The 18,090-nt window shown below is 38.3% G+C and overlaps 1 pseudogene; it reads left to right on the forward strand.

Moving 5' to 3' along the window:
* The first annotated feature begins 466 nt into the window (after positions 1-466).
* Positions 467-18,090, forward strand: part of LOC138816831 (spindlin-1 pseudogene) — a 38,748-nt pseudogene continuing 21,124 nt past the window's right edge.

Here is an 18,090-nt window from a genome sequence, read left to right on the forward strand (position 1 = left end):
AGTAATATTTAGATGATTATCCCATCTGGCAGGTAAGAACAAACCATACTCCCAGACCTGTGTTAGTTCAGAGAATTGTTTGGCTTTTGGTCTGTTGATTTTTTTCTGGCCCTGAGCAGTTTCCTCTCAGGCATGCCAAGATATTCTTTTTTTTTTTTTTTTAACCCCAGAGATATCCTTATTTCGACTGTCAAGATTGGTGGTGGTGGTGATGGTGGTGGTGGAGGTGGTGGTGGTGATGGTGGTGGTGATGGTGGTGGTGATGGTGGTGGTGGTGGTGATGGTGGTGGTGGTGGTGGTGGTGGTGATGGTGGTGGTGATGGTGGTGGTGGTGGTGATGGTGGTGGTGATGGTGGTGGTGGTGGTGATGGTGGTGGTGATGGTGGTGGTGATGGTGGTGATGGTGGTGGTGATGGTGGTGGTGGTGGTGGTGGTGGTGGTGGTGATGGTGGTGGTGGTGGTGGTGATGGTGGTGGTGATGGTGGTGGTGGTGGTGGTGGCAATGGTAGTGGTGATGGTGGTGGTGGTGGTGATGGTGATGTGTGTGAGCCCCTCTGCAATCTCTATGTGTCTTTCACTCCCTCATGTTCAAGCTTCCTTACTTACACTTTACTTACTTTTTTAACCTCTGTATCTTTGACTCAGCAATATTATTTGACCTTGGATGGGTCACTCTCTTTCTGTTTTGCAGCCTGGAAAATTTTGTAGGCAATGCACAGGATTCACCTCTTCTGCTTCTGTTTGCTTAGGGGTCATGATGCCTGTAGGGCAATGTCTGAAAGTACCCACCCTCCTACCATGCTCTGCTGCTGCTGCTTTTCTATGGTGGGAAGGAAAACTGGTCTCTGTTAAACTGTGTTGGCATGCATGCATTTCCACCAGTATTCTTAGACTTATTACTTCTTAAACATGAAGACTTTCCACGAAAATAACTTGCTACCTACCTTTTTCCAGATCTAAAGCTCCCATAGTAATTTTTATTTGCATTATAAGTGACCTTAAAATTAAAGAATGATTGTTTTGAGGGAGATATGAAGAAAAACTGACTGAAAGTAGGAATGCAGTTTTGAAAGTCCTTGGTCCTTGACTTCTTCAAAGATAAATCTCTGATCAGTTATTAGTTTTCACTGCAATTTCCCCTAAAGGTCCAGGTTGGTCCTAAAGTGTTTTGCTGATTAAATGCATATATCATTTTAGTTTATTCAGTCATTGTTGTTATTATAATCTATTAAAAGCCCACAATGCATCCAGTCAAATGTGAAACTATTTTCATTCATTTCATTTCAAATCATTTCCAATTTACATGTTCACTGGTTGTGAACATACTGAAATGAAGTATACATTCCAGGGCAGAAGCTTTCTAATGACTATACTCCCATATTAACTGTTGTTCCGAGTCTGCCCACTTTGTAATGGAGTAAGAGGTTCAGAGGTAGCATTCTCTCTCCAAGGTGCAAACACTGCAGATGGTGTTTTTTTAAAATAATTTTTTTTGTTGAGATTAAGTGATTATATAAATTTCACAAATTTTGCAGCATTGTGGGATAGTAATATTTAAAGTCACTAACACATTTTAACCTTCACAAGGCAAATTGTTATGGTCTATAAAGTTTGTGAGCTTTCTATAAAGTCTATGAGCTTTGACAATACAACTATTTCTTTTTTTTGTTAGTTTTTACTTTATTTTGTGTGTGTGAAAATACCATACAGAGGAGTTACAATTACATGAGCAAGATAACGAGTTCATTTCTTATCAAGCATTGTTGCCTCCTCTTTGTGTCCCCTTCCCATCCCTTCCTATACTCCTCCCATCTCCTCCCTATCCTCTCCCCCAAAGTTGTAAAGTTCGTTTTTCTTTCTTTAATTTATTTTTTATTGTGAAAATAGTGTACAGAGAGGTTACAATTACATGGGCAAGATGATGAATACATTTCTTTTTTTTTTAATATTATTTTATTTTATTTGAGAACATACTGTACAGAGGGGCTACAATTACATGGGCAGGATAATGCATACATTTCTTACCAAGCATTGCAGCCTCCTCCTTTGTTTACCCTTCACCTCCCTTCCCAGCCTCCCCCCTCCCCCCACCCAATTATACCCCCCTTCCCCCCCCCCCCCGACATTGTAAAGCTGGTTTTTTGTTTTTTTTTTTATTGGCCATTCTTTTTTTTTTTTTTTAAATTTTATTTTATTTTATTTGAGAACATACTGTACAGAGGGGCTACAATTACATGGGCAGGATAATGCATACATTTCTTACCAAGCATTCTACCAAGGAGACCTAAGGTTTCTCCTATTCCATCCTGTAATGTTTTCAGAGTGTCTGCTTTGAGTTCAAGGTCTTTGATCCATTTGGAGTTGATTCTGGTGCAGGGTGATATATAAGGATCTAGCTTTAGTTTTCTACATGTAGTTAACCAATTTTGCCAGCACCATTTACTGAAGAGGCTGTCTTTCTTCCATTCTATTGTTTTAGCTTCCTTATCGAAGATTAGATGGCTGTAGGTCTGTAGGTTCATTTCTGGGTTTTCAATTCTATTCCATTGGTCCTGAGGTCTGTTCTTATGCCAATACCAAGCTGTTTTGATTACTATGGCTTTATAGTAGAGTTTGAAATTTGGTATTGATATTCCTCCAGCAGTGTTCTTTCCGTTGAGGCGCGTTTTTGCTATTCGGGGTCTTTTATTGTTCCATATGAATTTTTGGATTGCCTCTTCTATTTCCTTGAAGAATGAGGGTGGAATTTTGATAGGTATCGTGTTGAATTAAGATGATGAATGCATTTCTTATCAAGCATTGTAGCCTCCTCCTTTGTTTCCCCTTCCCATCCCTTCCCATCCCCCCACCCCCACCCAATCCTCCTCCCCCCACCAAAGTTGTAAAGTTCATTTTCAACATAACGACTTGTACATCTCATTGTTGCAATGGTTCCACTTGTATCCCTATTTAAACGATTTGTTTTTTCCCTTCCCCTCCACAAATTATATTGATATCAAATACAGTGAAAGTATGGGTTATACCGTGGGGGAGGGACATACAAATCAATATAGAAATAATCTTATAAATATGTTAGAAACAATTGCATAAAAGAAAAAAACCCATTTGAATACTTATCTTGGGGTTCATTCCCCTAACATCAACTTATCTGACCTTTTCTGCTTGACTCGGACATATACTAGTTATTGCAAATAAAGGAAACCATGGGAACTATGTTTCTTTGGGCCTGGCTTACTTCACTTAATATAATTTTTTCCAAGTCTTTCCATTTCCTAACAAATGGGGCAATGTTATTCTTTCTGATGGAGGCATAGAATTCCACACTTTCTTGATCCATTCATCTAGTGAGAGGCATCTGGGTTGGTTCCATATCTTAGTTATGGTAAATAATGCTGTGATAAACATAGTTGTGCTGGTAGCTTTAGTATGGTCTTGTTTGTGATCATTTGGGTAAATGCCCCAAAGTGGGACAATACAACTATTTCTTCCACATCACGCAGATGGTGTTTTGAAACTCAAGTGAAACATCACTAAAGATTGAAGTCTAAAGAATATCCACATAGCATGTGTCTTTTTAGAAACAAACCTGAGAGAATGAAATCTTTCTGACTTGGCTATATATTTATATAGAAATTTCAGAGCAGAAAATTTACTTACAATTTCAGGTTAGAAAGAAATTTCAGGTTAGAAAGAGATTGAAATTTCCCTGAGGAATTATGACACAAAAATGATATAGTGACAAGACCCACAAAAAAATCTCATTTTCTTATTTATTAGGTGTTCTGAGGGTCAAAGTATGCGAGGCACTGTGTTGATACTAAGTTACAGTTCACCAATCAACTTGCCTTAGTTTCTCAGAGAAGTGACTCTTTTGAATTCATTGCCTTTTGAGACATTTATGTAATGTTATACAGTGTATTGTTGACCCATTGATTTAGAAAACAATATAGGATAAAGGATAATGTTTCATTATATGATAAAAGTTGGCCTGTAAGATTTGGTTTACGGATGTGAAGGGTAAACAAAGGAGGAGGCTGCAATGCTTGGTAAGAAATGTACGCATTATCCTGCCCATGTACTTGTAACCCCTCTGTACAGTATGTTCACAAATAAAATAAAATAAAATAAAATTAAAAAACAAGATTTGGTTTACATCTACACTGCTAAATTAAGCTTGGGCCTTAGTTTTTTCTTTTGACCTTCAGAAAGGAGTCTTGTTTTCTGTACTGGAGCTTGAAAACTCAGGGTCTGGGTTCTGTTCAGAGCCTCTCTGTGCTCAAGACTAGTGCTTTACCACTTGAGCCCCAGCGCCACTTCCAGATTTTTCTGAGTAGTTCATTGGAGATAAGAAGTCTCCTGGACTTTCCTGCTCATGTTAGCTTTGAACCATGATCTTCAGATCTCAGGAGTAGCTCGGATTACAAGTGTAAGCCACCGGAACCCAGCCAAAAAAGATTCTTTTCCACTAGTGATTCCTGTTAAAAATTTAGAGCTGCTTTTAGTACACAAGTGAAGTACATTGCATAACCTTTATTTTGTTTTGGTTTAAAAAGTACTAGATGTCCCTGTCTATTATTTGGTGTGGTCTGCTGAGTTGTGTTCAATTCCACCACTCTAGCTGACCAGCTGTGAGCTATAGTCTATTTCTTCATCTCATCTCTCTGTCTGCTTGCTTTTTTCCAGTTTGAGTGGTAGTTCCATTGAACTCCTTTGACTCTTCAACCTTCTGTATCACCTTCCAGTTAATGATTGTCTTGCTCTTGGCATAGAACAGGTGGCTGTCCTGGTAGTGGCAGCACATTATTTATCTCTCTACCCTGCCAACTGCTGCAGAAATAACCATGTACCTGTGGAAGGTGCCCATAGGAAGAACAAGGTAAATGCCTCTAGCTTCTTTATTCCAGAAGAACAAATATCACTTTGTATTGCTCATGGTCTTATTTTGTATTTCTACTTGTAAATATCTTGGCAGCACATACGTTGGATTTATCCAAGGCCTTACAACCTGGCATGGCTGAGCAAAGAGTGAGTCTCAACTACTGTAGACAATCTCACAAATGTCAGAGCTTATTTTTGTTACTTAACTCTGCCATTTTCAAGCTATCAGTTTTCATTTAAAAATTAGTCTTCCTTCAAACATCACATCTTAAATATTTGATTAGTTAGAACAGCGAAGAGATTAGCTAGTTTAGATAGCTTATTCATTTTTCAGACCTACCAACAAACGAAATAAATCTTAAGATTGAATCACCAAGGATGTCATAGTCATTATTAAAATTAGTTATTGAATTAGTGCTCCTCATAAAGAAGGAGGAGGATGAGATTATAGAAAGAGGTCCATAGGATGCCTTGTGATGAGTAAGAAAGATTCATTCTTGACCTAGAATCAAGTGCTTTTCTGGTCATCCAAGGTTTTGTCTGGGTCTGGTGTAACACACTACAAAACATGTTAGTAACAAGTATGTTTTAAATTATTTATAATTTAGTACAATTACTATTCCATGTTATTCCTGAGGATTGTTTTTGTAGTTCTTGCAAATCATTATGTATCTCCATGAACATCAGAATCTCAGTTTGAGCAGATTTGGCGAGCACTTAGCACTGATGATGGAATTAGACTGATGTCATCTGAATACTGATGCTAAGTAGCCATGTTCAATCTCTTTAAACTTTTGTTCCTTCTAGATACACGTTTGAATATAAGATGGGGAAATAAGATCATGACACCTAGGAACTTATGAAGAACCTGTTCCAATGCACTATTCAACCCATGAATGGAGATGGTAAAACCTTCTTGTTGTCAGAGCCTGTCTGCTTTGTTCTTCTTTGTTTGTTCAGCACAATGTCCAGACACCTAGGAGGAACACAACAAATAGTTATTGAGCTGACAAAGCAAGAGTTCATCATTCAGTGATGCCAAGACAGAAGATTTTAATGTATGCATAGAAGCTTAAAACAGTACTGGGAATACATCAGCTCTTCATAAATATTTCTTAGTTGCTCAACTTGACAAATGACTTCACTTAGTGCTTAGAAAGTGAGAACTGAACAGAGTGTGAACTGTTTAAATCCAAGAATAATTCTTTATCAGATGTGGTATATGTCCTCTGCTAAGAAATACCTAACAATTACTGATGTTGAAAAAGTATACAAAACAAATAAATGGCAAATGCTCAGGTCAAGAACTTGAATGTTACCATCTTCTCAGAAGTCTTTCTCTGTGCTACATTTCAATTCTTTCTCTCCCCTAGGGAAACTACTGACTTTCATCATGCAATTGTTTCTTTGCATTTATTTTATAGCTCTATCTCCAGGGTGTAGCTAAGTCTTGCCAAAATGAAAAAAAAATGATGTGATTTTGATCCTTGAAAAAAATCCACAGGTTCTTTTTTTATTCCTATCTCTAACTTGCAAGTTATCCTGTGAGGAATATAGCCTATTTTGTTTGATTTCTAGGACATTCTACCATGCAGACTTTACTGATTGATGGCAAACTTAAGGTAAAGTTCGTTTATTCCCCTTCCCCACCCCCTTGCAAATTGGAAGCTGGATCTAGAGAAATGATCAGAGAAGATTTTAACTTGTTGGCGAGACCACAGGTGGTGTTGTTTTTGTGTGCTTGCTTGAGACAGAGTCTTGCTTTGTAGCTAAGGTTGGCCTTGAACTTGAGAGTTTCCTGCCATGGCCTCTTGGGTGCTAGGCATGTATAGTACATCTGGCTTGGTGCTGTTTTATTCATTAGGAAGTATATCGCATCTACTGTTGACTTTCTGTGATGCTAACAACTTTTGATGCTCAATGCCTTAACTTATTAATTCAAATGGACATTCTAATTTTGTAATTTCATTTTTTTAGGGGGTCCAGTCGTGGGGCCTGAACTCTGGGCCTGGGCTCTGTCCCTCAGCTCTTCAGCTCAAGGCTAGCGCTCTACCACTTGAGCCACAGCGCCACTTCCAGCTTTTTTCTTTTTGCTTATGTGGTGCTGAGGAATTGAACACAGGGCCTCAGGCATGCAAGGCAAGCGCTCTACCACTGAGCCACCTTCCCAGCCCCCTGTAATTTCATTTTTATTTTCAAAGTTGAGTACTTTTTTACAGAAAAATTTTGCCTCTCTAACTAACAAATTGCTCCATGTTCTAATTCATATCAAGGATGGATACTCACAACTATTATTTGAAATACTAAATTAGTTCTGTATTATATTATGAACTTAAAAACACATATTACAGAATCATGTCTTTAAATTTATTTGAGAAGTTCAAACTCATTGCAATTCTTTTTTCTTTTTTGTGCTAGTACTGAGCCTTGAACTCAGGGCCTAGGCACTGTCTCTGAGCCTTTTTGCAGAAGGTTAGTGCTCTACCCTTTGATCCACAGCTCCACTTTTTTTTTTTTAGTGCTTAATTGGAATAAGAATCTCACAGACTTAGCTGGGTGCTGATGGTTTACACATGTAATCCTAGCTTTTCAGGAGGCTGAGACTTGAGGATCCTGGTTCAAAGCCAGCCTGGGGAGGAAAGTTCATGAAACTATTATCTCCAATAAACCACCAGAAAACCAGAAGTGGTGCTGTGGCTGAAGTGGTAGAGCTTGAGTTGAAGAGTTGAAGAGTTGAGGGACAGGGCCCAGGCCCAGAGTTCAAGCCCTATGACCGACCAAAAAAAAAAAAAAAAAAGAGAAAGAACTAGAATTTTGCTACCACTTTGGTCAGTTTCTAGAATCTTTTAGTTAGTACACACAAGTATAATGTATATGTGTGTATAAAACATTATAAATAGCCGGGCACTGGTGGCTCATGCCTGTAATCCTTGCTCCTCAGGAGGCTGAAATGTGAGGATTGTGGTTCAAAGCCAGCCCAGGCAGGCAAGTCCGTGAAACTATTATCTCCAATAAACTACCAGAAAACCAGAAGTGGCGCTGTGACTCAAGTGGTAGAGTGCTAACCTAGAGCTGAATAGCTGAGGGACAATGCCCAGGCCCAAAGTTCAAGCCCCATGACCAAAAAACAAAAACAAAAACCAAAAACAACAACCAAAAACAACATTATAAATGTGTATATACATGTATAACGTTTCTATAAATTAAAGTATATCATAGGACTGTTTCAGGATTAGTGCCTGTTTTCTGTATATAAGCATTTTGTCTGAATCTACTGGAAAATGATGAATCCTAAGAGTTTAAAATACTTCATATAACAAGGGATAGCAAAGCTTTAATATATGCATAATGCTATGAACAGGACATCATTTCTACATACTTGAAACTTCCACATTTTCAAGTAGAAAATGTAAAAAAAGGCTGTTAATAGTAAGCTATGTTTTAGTTTGTGATTCAAATTAACCCATGGATTTTTAAAAATAGTAAGGTATATGTTTCAATACTCAATAAATACTGATGTCATAAATGTTCTGAAAGCGTGTTTGTTCTTTCATGTCTGTTTACTCACTGGAGTCCTTTGCCTGATTCAGAGAGAACTCATGAATAAATGAACATCAATTCTTCTAGTCCTGGGCTCCTGGGTGTTAAAGGCTTGTAGGTTGATCTGACTTAGAGGCTCATAGCTCCAAGCTCAGAGCATGAGACAGTTATGGTTCCAAGTGTTAGAAGCCAAGACTTACTGCTCTGTATGCTCAGAGGGAGGTTCACTGCTCTGGGCCGAGGTCCCTGTACTTGGTAGCTAGTGAGATCCTTGGCTTTCAGCAGCAGCTAGAGCCATCAAGATTAGCACCAGCTAGGATGACAGTCTCTAAAACTTAGATGTTAAAGCCCTCAGCCTAAAAGGCTTGGCAGCTCTCTGGAAATCGTCTAGAGATGGGTCCACGACCTGTCTTCATAATCTGGCTCTTCATAGTCTGTTACCTTCACTGCTTTCTTTTGCTTTCTCTAGATGTCCATTTACACCCTTCCCCGTACCCCAATTTTTTTTTTTGGTCTCCATCACTTCTGCTCCTTACTGCTTCTGCCTCTGATTGCTTTCTAGAGCATTCCAGCCCCCTCAAGCTGCTTTTGCTCTTAAGCTGCTCTTAAGCTGCAGCTGCCCAGGTGGCCTGATGCCTCTACCTGCCACTGCTTTGCCTGGTCCTCTTAGAGTAACAATCACAAGCAGGCAAAGAAAAGACCACCCTAAAGAATTCTTTTATAGAGTCTAATGTTGCAAAAGTCTGAAAAAGGCTAGGAAAGTGTGGGGCATAGACATAGCATTCAAATATACTTGTCATTTCCATCCATCATAGAACAGCTTCTAATTTTATTAAGGCTGATAACAGTCAAGCATATGTACCTCCCTTCTGTCAACCATAAGCTTTTTCCTAAGTCACTAGGGGAATGTCCTTCTTCCCAGGTAAAGACAGTATCTGCAGAGCACAGCTCTGTGGAATAGCTGTAGTCAGGGTCATCTAAGGTTCATTGATGCATGAGGGTTTCCAGCTTTCACGCAGTCCATGACTGGAACAAGGCCTGATGCAGGGGTCATGTCCTTAACAGTCATAGTTACAATGTCCCTTGGGGCCAGCGTGCAGTTGTAGCTGAACAGTTCCCTGCTCAAGGCTGTGAGGCATACAGGAAGAGTCTGTTGAACAGTTTGCTATTCATTCACAGAAAAGCATCTTATCATGTTGACAGAGGAGGCCTTAAGGAAAGCTCAACACAAATTAACGTTCTTCACAGCATATAGCATTAACAGTTTAATTCACTCTTACGCCTGTTACAGAGAGCTGGGCCACTGTCTCACTTTGATCTTCAGTGTAATGTGTTTGGTAGACACTTGGTAAGTGCTCGACAAACAACTGTGAGATAAGTATTACTGCTGGCAGTGTACTAATGAGTGAATTGTTAGAAAGTACTGTGCTTCCTTGCACTCATTTGAAGATCATTATTTACAGGCATTAACATTAATTTTATATCCTTCATTTGGTGTACTGGACCTAAAATAGCAAGTTAAGAGTTTTTAAAGCTTATGGGAAGCTTTAGCCTACCCTCAGAAACAACATAAATTAGCTCTGAATGTGTTTGAAATTTTCCTAAATGCAGCCTATGAATTATACATTGTATTTTCACTACCTCATAAAGGCTAATTTGGTAAAATAGATGATAGACATGTATTTTAAGATGATCTATAATTAATACTCAAAAGATAGTGCTGATGAATAAATTTTGGTAATCACAAAGTTAGAGCTAGAATTGTAATATTGTAAAATTCCATTAGGTGACAATTAACTCCTAAAAGGGTTTACATTCTGAAAAACCATGTAAAATTAGAGTGTTAGTCATTAGGAAAAATTCTAACAAAATATTTTTTCCTTCTACTAATTCTTCAGACATGATAACTCTTTTTGAGTTCTGCTACTGAATTATTGAATTTGAGCTGAGTATCTATCTCCCTGTCTCTTGAGTAGAAGTACATTTGTTTTTTAAATCTCAGATATGCTAGTACTCTACTGTTAAGTAACCATAAAATGATATGTTTACAAGTTTGATAAGGCAGAAAAAATGAAACAGGAGATAGGAAAGGAGAGAGATAATGACAGCCTCACAAAGTATAAAGGTTGAAGGGAGAAACTTTTCCATCTATTTTCCCTACAGTGAATTCCTATAATGAGCTTGCATTGACAGTAAGAAAGATGACTGTTCTTTTGTTATTTTAATGGGAGCACAGGACTTTTCCTTAAGAACTAGGAGCACACAATTGAATTATGTGCCACTAGAGGCCTTTGTTTCCTTGGGTGCCCTTTAAGTTTATGTACTTTAAATTTAAGATTACATCAAGAGAAACTCAAAGCATTCTTATTTTAGTTTCAAGTGATTCTGCTGTAGTCTGTATCTAGACAGTTATGTGTTCTATCTGATCTTTATAGTATTAGAAAAAATGAATTATTTATTGCTATGTAAAGATTTTAAAAGTAATTTCAAAATCTTAACTGTATTTATGACATATCTTGAAACAGTAAGCCACTTGACAGCATGGAACTACATTTTATATATATATATATATATATATATATATTACTGTACAGAGGGGTTACAGTTACATGAATAGGGTAATGAGTACATTTCCTATTGAGCATTGTTACCTCCTCCTTTGTTTTTCCCCTACCATCCCTTCCCTCCCCACCTCATCAACTCCTCCCCACCCCAGAAGTTGTAAAGTTTGTTTTCAATAGTGTCTTGTATATCTCATTGTTACAATGGGTCAACCTGGATCCTTATTTAAGCATTTTGTTATTTCCCTTCCCCTCCCCAAATTATAAAAATGTATATACAAGATGCAGGACACCAGAATCAAATACAGTGAAAACAGGGGTTATACTGTGGGGGAAGAACATGCAAAAGAAACAAAAAAAATCACATAGTACATTATAAATACATTAAAAACAACAGCAAGAAAGATAAAACCACTTGTGTCCTTGTCTTGGTGTTCAATTTGCTTAGCATCATCTTATATGGTCATATGTACATAGCTTTTGACCTTTTCTGCTTATCCTAGACATATACTAGCTATTGCAAATAAGGGAAACCATGGGATCTATGTTTCTTTGGGCCTGGCTTATTTCACTTAATATAATTTTTTTCCAAGTCTTTCCATTTCCTAACAAATGGAGCAGTTTCATTCTTCCTGATAGAAGAATATATATATATATATATTCATATATATATATATATATATATATCACATTTTCTTGATCCATTCATCTACTGAGGGACATCTGGGTTGGGGAACCACATTTTTTTTTTGCAAGGGAAAAATCACATTTTTGAATTCACAATATTTGAGTAGAGGTGAACACTGGAGTTATTATACATTGCCTTTTCGCATGGTCTCCTTGACATTGAGACTGAGCATGTCACCATTTACTAGGAGAGAAGTGAAACATTTCTAGTATCTTTGCTTTAGCATCAGGGGCAAACTAAAACATCAAGAAAGTTACACATGTCAAAAAAAAATACCAGGAAGACCTTGGAGCGGGTGGCTCACACCTATAATTTTAACTACTTGGGAGGCTAAGATTGAGTGGATTGTGGTTCCAGGCCAACCGAGGCAGAAAAGTCTGTGAGATTCTATCTCAAAGGAAGAAGTTGGGTCTGATGATGTATTCCTTTCCTCCCAGCTGTGATGGGAAACTTAAAATAGGAGGATCTTGGTTCAGGCAGATCTGTGGGCAGGAAGTAAGTTCCCCATCTCAAAAGAGCCACTGCAGAGCTGGGCTGGAGGTATGCCATAGCTTACTAGAGTGTCTGCTTAGCACGCATAAGGCTTTGATTAAAAAAACTGCAACAACAAACAAGATAGTGAGAGGAAGTAGTATTTTGAGTGTGTGTGTGTGTAAGAGCAGATTCTATACTTAATATCCAAAGTACACTAGTTTTGACAGTATACAACTAAAGAAGATCATTAGGAAAAAAGTCATGTATGATTTACTAGGGCTATAATTAATAGAGGTAATGACAGTTGTTAAGGAAGAGCAATCTAAAGACTACAGAACTGAAATGTCAATAAGGTCTCTAATAGAATGTGAACATATAAGTGCAGATTATTGAAAATGCAATTACATTAATTGAAAAAAAATTGATCAAGTATCAAAACATGTTGTAGATGGTGAATTTATATGTTTGTCTATTAAGTGCAGCAAAAATTGGGTCTTAAACAGAGGTGAGCATTTGTAGCTATGAGACTATGTGTAAATACTGTTTCTTAGTGCATTGAACACATGACTTTATGGATCTAAAAATCTGTAGCTGATGAGAACACAGATACAAACAATGCCATCTAGCAGTCTTATTTATCTTTGAACTGATGAAAATTTAGATGGAAATGAAGAGCTTTTGAATACAGTAGTCATGATGAGTTATATATCTAGAAATAATTTATTGTGTGTGTGTGCTGAGAACTCTAGAAGTTTAATATTGATTTATCCAAGTTAGGTGATAAGTCTCTTTTGATAGTTTGATAGTGCTGATTTGTATTTATTATAGTGTTATAAAATTTAAGTTTAGGTGAAGATATACTTTCCTTGTATGAAGCACTTTTGCCCTGTGACTTGGATTCCCTATCTGTGTCTGCTACCGGTTAGCAGTGGAAGGGTATTGAAAACATTATTTATTTATTTATTTATTTATTTGTTGGCCATGGGGATTGAACTTGGAGCCTGAGAACTGTACTTGAGCTCGTTTGCTTAAGGCTAGTGCTTTACTACTTGGAGCTACAGTGCCACTTACAGTTTTCTGGTGTTTAATTGGAGATAAGAGTCTAATAGACTTTCCTGCCTGGCCTATCTCTGAACTATGATCCTCCTACCTCAGCCTCCTGAATAGGTAGGATTACACGCATGAGCCACCAGTATCCGGCTTTGATTTTATTTTTTAAATATTACTGCTCATGTTATCAGAGAAAGGAATTGGTCTTGCAAAGGAAGAGTAGACTAAAGACTTGGCATTGTTTTTAAAATAAGTTTTTTTTTATTGTGAAAATACTGTATAGAGGGGTTACAATCATATGAGCAAGGTAATGAGTACATTTCTTATCAAGCATTGTTGCCTCCTCCTTTGTTTTTCCCCTACTATCCCTTCCCTTCCATCTCCACAACTACACTCCCTGCCTCCTGCCTAAATTGTAAAGTTCATTTTTTGACACAGAGTCTTGTACGTCTCATTGTTGCAATGGGTCAACCTGTATCCCTATTTAAACAATTTGTTTTTTCCCTTCTGCTCCCCAAATTATACCAACATCAAATTGAGTGAAAATAGGGGTTATACCATGGGGGAGGGATATACAAAGCAACAAAAAAAGCATGTGGTATCTTATAAATACGTTAGAAACAATAGCAAGAAAGATAAAAACCACTTGTGTCCTTATCTTGGGGTTCATTTCCCTTAACATCATCTTATCTGACTTTTTCTGCTTGTCTCAGATATATAATAGTTATTGCAAATAAGGGAAACCATGGGACCTATGTTTCTTTGGGCCTGGCTTACTTCACTTAATATAATTTTTTCCAAGTCTTTCCATTTCCTAACAAATGGGGCAATGTCATTCTTTCTGATGCAGGCATAGAATTCCATTGTGTATATATACCACATTTTCTTGATCCATTCATCTACTGAGGGGCATCTGGGTTGGTTCCATATCTTAGCTATGGTAAATAATGTTGCGATAAATGTAGTTGTGCTGGTAGCTTTAGTATGGTCTTGTTTGTGATCATTTGGGTAAATGCCAAAAGTGGGACTGCTCTTTTGAAGAACCTCCATACTGCTTTCCAATGTGGTTGAACAAGTTTACACTCCCACCAACAATGCAGTAAGGTTCCCTTCTGTCCACATCCCCTCGGGTATCTGTTGTTATTAGAGTTCTTGACTATAGCCATTCTAACTGGAGTGAGGTGGAATTTGATTTGCATTTCTTTTATGGCTAGGGAGGTTGAGCATTTCTTCATGTGTCTATTGGCCATCCTTCTTTCCTCTTCACAGACGTTTCTCTTTAAGTCTTTAGCCCACTTATTTATTGGGCAGTTGTTTCTTTGAGGATTTGTTGTCGGGGGATTTAATTTTTTTGAGTTCCAGGTATATTTTAGATATGAAACCCTTGTCTGCTGTATGGGTAGTGAAGACCTACTCCCAACCCGTGGGCTTTCTATTCATCTTGCTAGCTATGTCCTTTGCCATGTAGAAACTCTGCAACTTCATGCAATCCCATTTGTCCAACCTTTCTTTGATTTGTTGTGCTGGTTTTCAACTTGATCCTATTAAGAAGGGTATAAAGGATTAGCATACCTTTGAGTGTAGCTATAAACACACTTCCAGAAAGGATTACCTAAGGAGTGGGAGTGTCATTTCCCTGAACACGAGCTGCATAATCTTATAGGCTAGGGGCATGAATGTGATGAAAGGGGAAAAAGATGAAAGGCACCTAGCACCATCATTCTCTGTTTCTGCTCACCTCTGCAGTCAAATGGTCTCACTGCCATGATATTTTGCCTACCATGGGCCCAGAGTCAATGGGAAGTGTCACTATGAATTGAAACTTCGGAAACTGTGAACAAAAACAAATAGCACCTCCCTTTAATTTTTCTCATATATTTGTCAAAGTGATGGGAAAAATGATTCACATACCCACACACATACCCACACACTGCTTTGTTCATTTTAAAACAAGCTATACTGATGCTTTTATTGTTCTGTTTTTTTATGCCTCTGTATATAAATATTGTGGAAAAGTGGTTATTAATAATATTTAAAAATGAATAAGAAGTTAAATTCATATGCAAGGATTAGACACTCTAAGTTTTGAAAAAGAGGAAGTAAAGACAATGTACCAAATTGTTTTCATAGATCAAGGTTGGTGAAGACATTTGTATTATTTTTTAACACTGTTGCTAGGTTGTATGAACTATCTTGGGACCAACTTTGCTCAGCGTCATAAATATTCTGGTAATAACTGTCAGCACTAGGAATTTCTAGCAAAATAGCCTTGTTTTCTAACAAAGATTAAAACAGATTGATTTGTAGTTCATACTTTTAAAAAAGGATTTACTTCACTTGCCAACTTAACAACTTACCCAGCTGCTTTTGATTCAGAACATTCAAAATGCTGTTGTATCAATTCTTGACCTTCTTTTCAGTGCCAAAGGGCAAAGAGTGGATAATGCGATACCAATTCATATACTTTTGATTTTGGAGTTTCCAGATGTTCTTTCTTCCTTTTCTGCCTAAATCTTCCTAAATGTTGCCTATTTTTCTTGTGAACTGTGGACCGGACATGTTGCCTAAACTCAAAAACTCAATTTTCTTATTTGGAAAATGGATATAAGCAATAAAAATATTTAGCTCATAGTAGTGTCATCAGACTTAAGTTAGACAATCACATTCAATTCTAAGTATATTTCCTGGTACATGGTAAATGCTTCATAAATGAATGTGATTTTTGCACCAGAATTATAGCTGGGGTGGTATCGACACTAGAATTGAAGACATAAAGACATTGTGACTGGGGCTGGGAAGGTGGCTCAGTGGTAGAGCGCTTGCCTTGCATGCCTGAGGCCCTGGGTTCGATTCCTCAGCACCACATAAGCAAAAAGAAAAAAGCCAGGAGTGGTGCTGTGGCTCAAGTGGTAGAGCGCTAGCCTTGAGCTGAAGAGCTGAGGGACAGCGCCCAGGCCCAGAGTTCAGGCCCCACGACCTGACCCCCCCCCCAAAAAAAATATTGTGACTGAACAATGATATGGATGGGCTTGCATATTGACATGGAGGTCACCCGGGATGATGGCAGGAGAAAAAGTGGGTTGTTTGCCAATGTCATTGGAAGGAAGCTCTTTAGCAACCAGATGTATTAAGAGAGGCAAGGTCCTTAGTGGAGCAAGTATTTTTGCCTGAAAGAGGAAGGTAAATATTCTAGACATCAGAAAAACAAAGGAGGAGGTAACAATGCTAGATAGGAAATGTACTCACTACCTTGCTCATGTAATTGTAACCCCTCTGTATAGCATTTTTACAATAAAAAACATACAAAAATAGAAATAAAAGAAAAAAGAGGAATAATTGCAAAAAAGCAATTCTAGACAGCATCATGGGGATTAAGGAAAACGTGTCCCAAGTCTAATGGATATAGGAGAATGGGTTATTGCTCCCTGAGAAGCTGTGGAGAGGTTGATTTTGGTACTCTGGCTATTGAATATATGTTTATCTGAATTGGGGAAGGGAAGAGGAACAACAAAATGGTGAGACAAAGGACAAAGGACAAACCAATTTAACAGCGATACTCAAAAGACAGGAAATGAACTGTAAAACTTGGAGAAGGGGATTGGAGGGAAAGTGGGAAAAATTCGGGAGGGAGTAACAAGGTTGACAAGAAATATACTCACTTCCTTATGTATGTAACTATAAGCCCTCTGTACACCACCTTGACAATAAAATTAAAAAAAAGAAAAAAAAGCGTTCAGGTAAGGCAAGAAACTGGATGCTATTGAGCATGTTGTAAAGCTCTGTGAAGTTTCTCTATGATGCATCAAATGGGTTTTAAGAGAAGGGAGCATTATAATCAGCTTGGAAGAAAGAAACTCCAAGCAAGATGAGGACGAGAGGGTGGGGGAATAGAGCTGACAGGAGGGAATTATGCTGTGGGTGAGGATCAAGAAAAACAAGGACATGAGCCACGAGGCTTCCAGAAAGAATTAAGACTATTGTTTTTTCTTTTTTGCTTCCTGTCAAAATGGTGAAATCAACCTGAAGATGAATGAAGAGGAGATCCAGGAGAATTCAGTCAAGAAGTCAATGTATTTCCTACAAAATTAAGAAAAAGTGAGGGAAGGGGTAGGCTGGGTGGGAGGGGTAGTTAAAAATGTTGAGTGGGGTGACATTGATCAAGATACATTGTATCATGAACTACTTTGTTAAAAGGCAACTCCTTTGTGCAGCTACTTAAAGATAAGTAGAAAAAAAAAGCCTCAAACAGGGAGTTAACATCAAGACTACTTTGACTTCAGGGTAAGGTAGCGACAGTGTTGGTGGTACAGTAGGCTGTTAGAAGCAGTGAGAAGTTCCTAAGTTATTCAGGTCTTTCATTTTATTGGAAGTCACCTGATTCAGAGTGTCTGGACTTGGGGCCTTTAATCCTACCTAGCAGCAAGCACCAGCTGCTGGTGGAGGCCAATCTGAGCATTTTCACATTCTGCCCAGCTGTTCCCCTGCATGTTTGGGAGGAGAAGGCTGTGGAAGTCATGTGATTTGAAGTTTCTGTAATATGATCCTCATGTTCATCTGACAGCAAATACCCACTAGGATTCAGTTCCCACCTTGGGAAAGGAGCTTTCAGATCTTACCTTGTCCAGCAGTTCGGCAGGTCTCTAGGAAGAAAAGGAGAGGTGGAATGTCTGGTTTGAGGCATCTCAGACTCATCTAGCAGCTAGAGGTAGATCCTGGAGCCTGAAGTGTGCACTAGTCACAGGCTTGGCACAAATATTGGGAGATGGGATTTACTCCTTGCCAGGCAAGACAGAGAGTCTCAACAATGCTCTGCTACTGTCTCTGAACTTCTCTATGATGCCTCATCAGACCTTCTAATTCTCCAGGCCCACCTGTCATTGCAGTCTCCGATCCAGATGC

The sequence above is a fragment of the Dipodomys merriami genome, unplaced genomic scaffold, assembly GCF_024711535.1.
Source record: "Dipodomys merriami isolate MVZ:Mamm:240054 unplaced genomic scaffold, mDipMer1.0.p SCAF_7, whole genome shotgun sequence".
Classification (NCBI taxonomy): Eukaryota; Metazoa; Chordata; class Mammalia; order Rodentia; family Heteromyidae; genus Dipodomys; species Dipodomys merriami.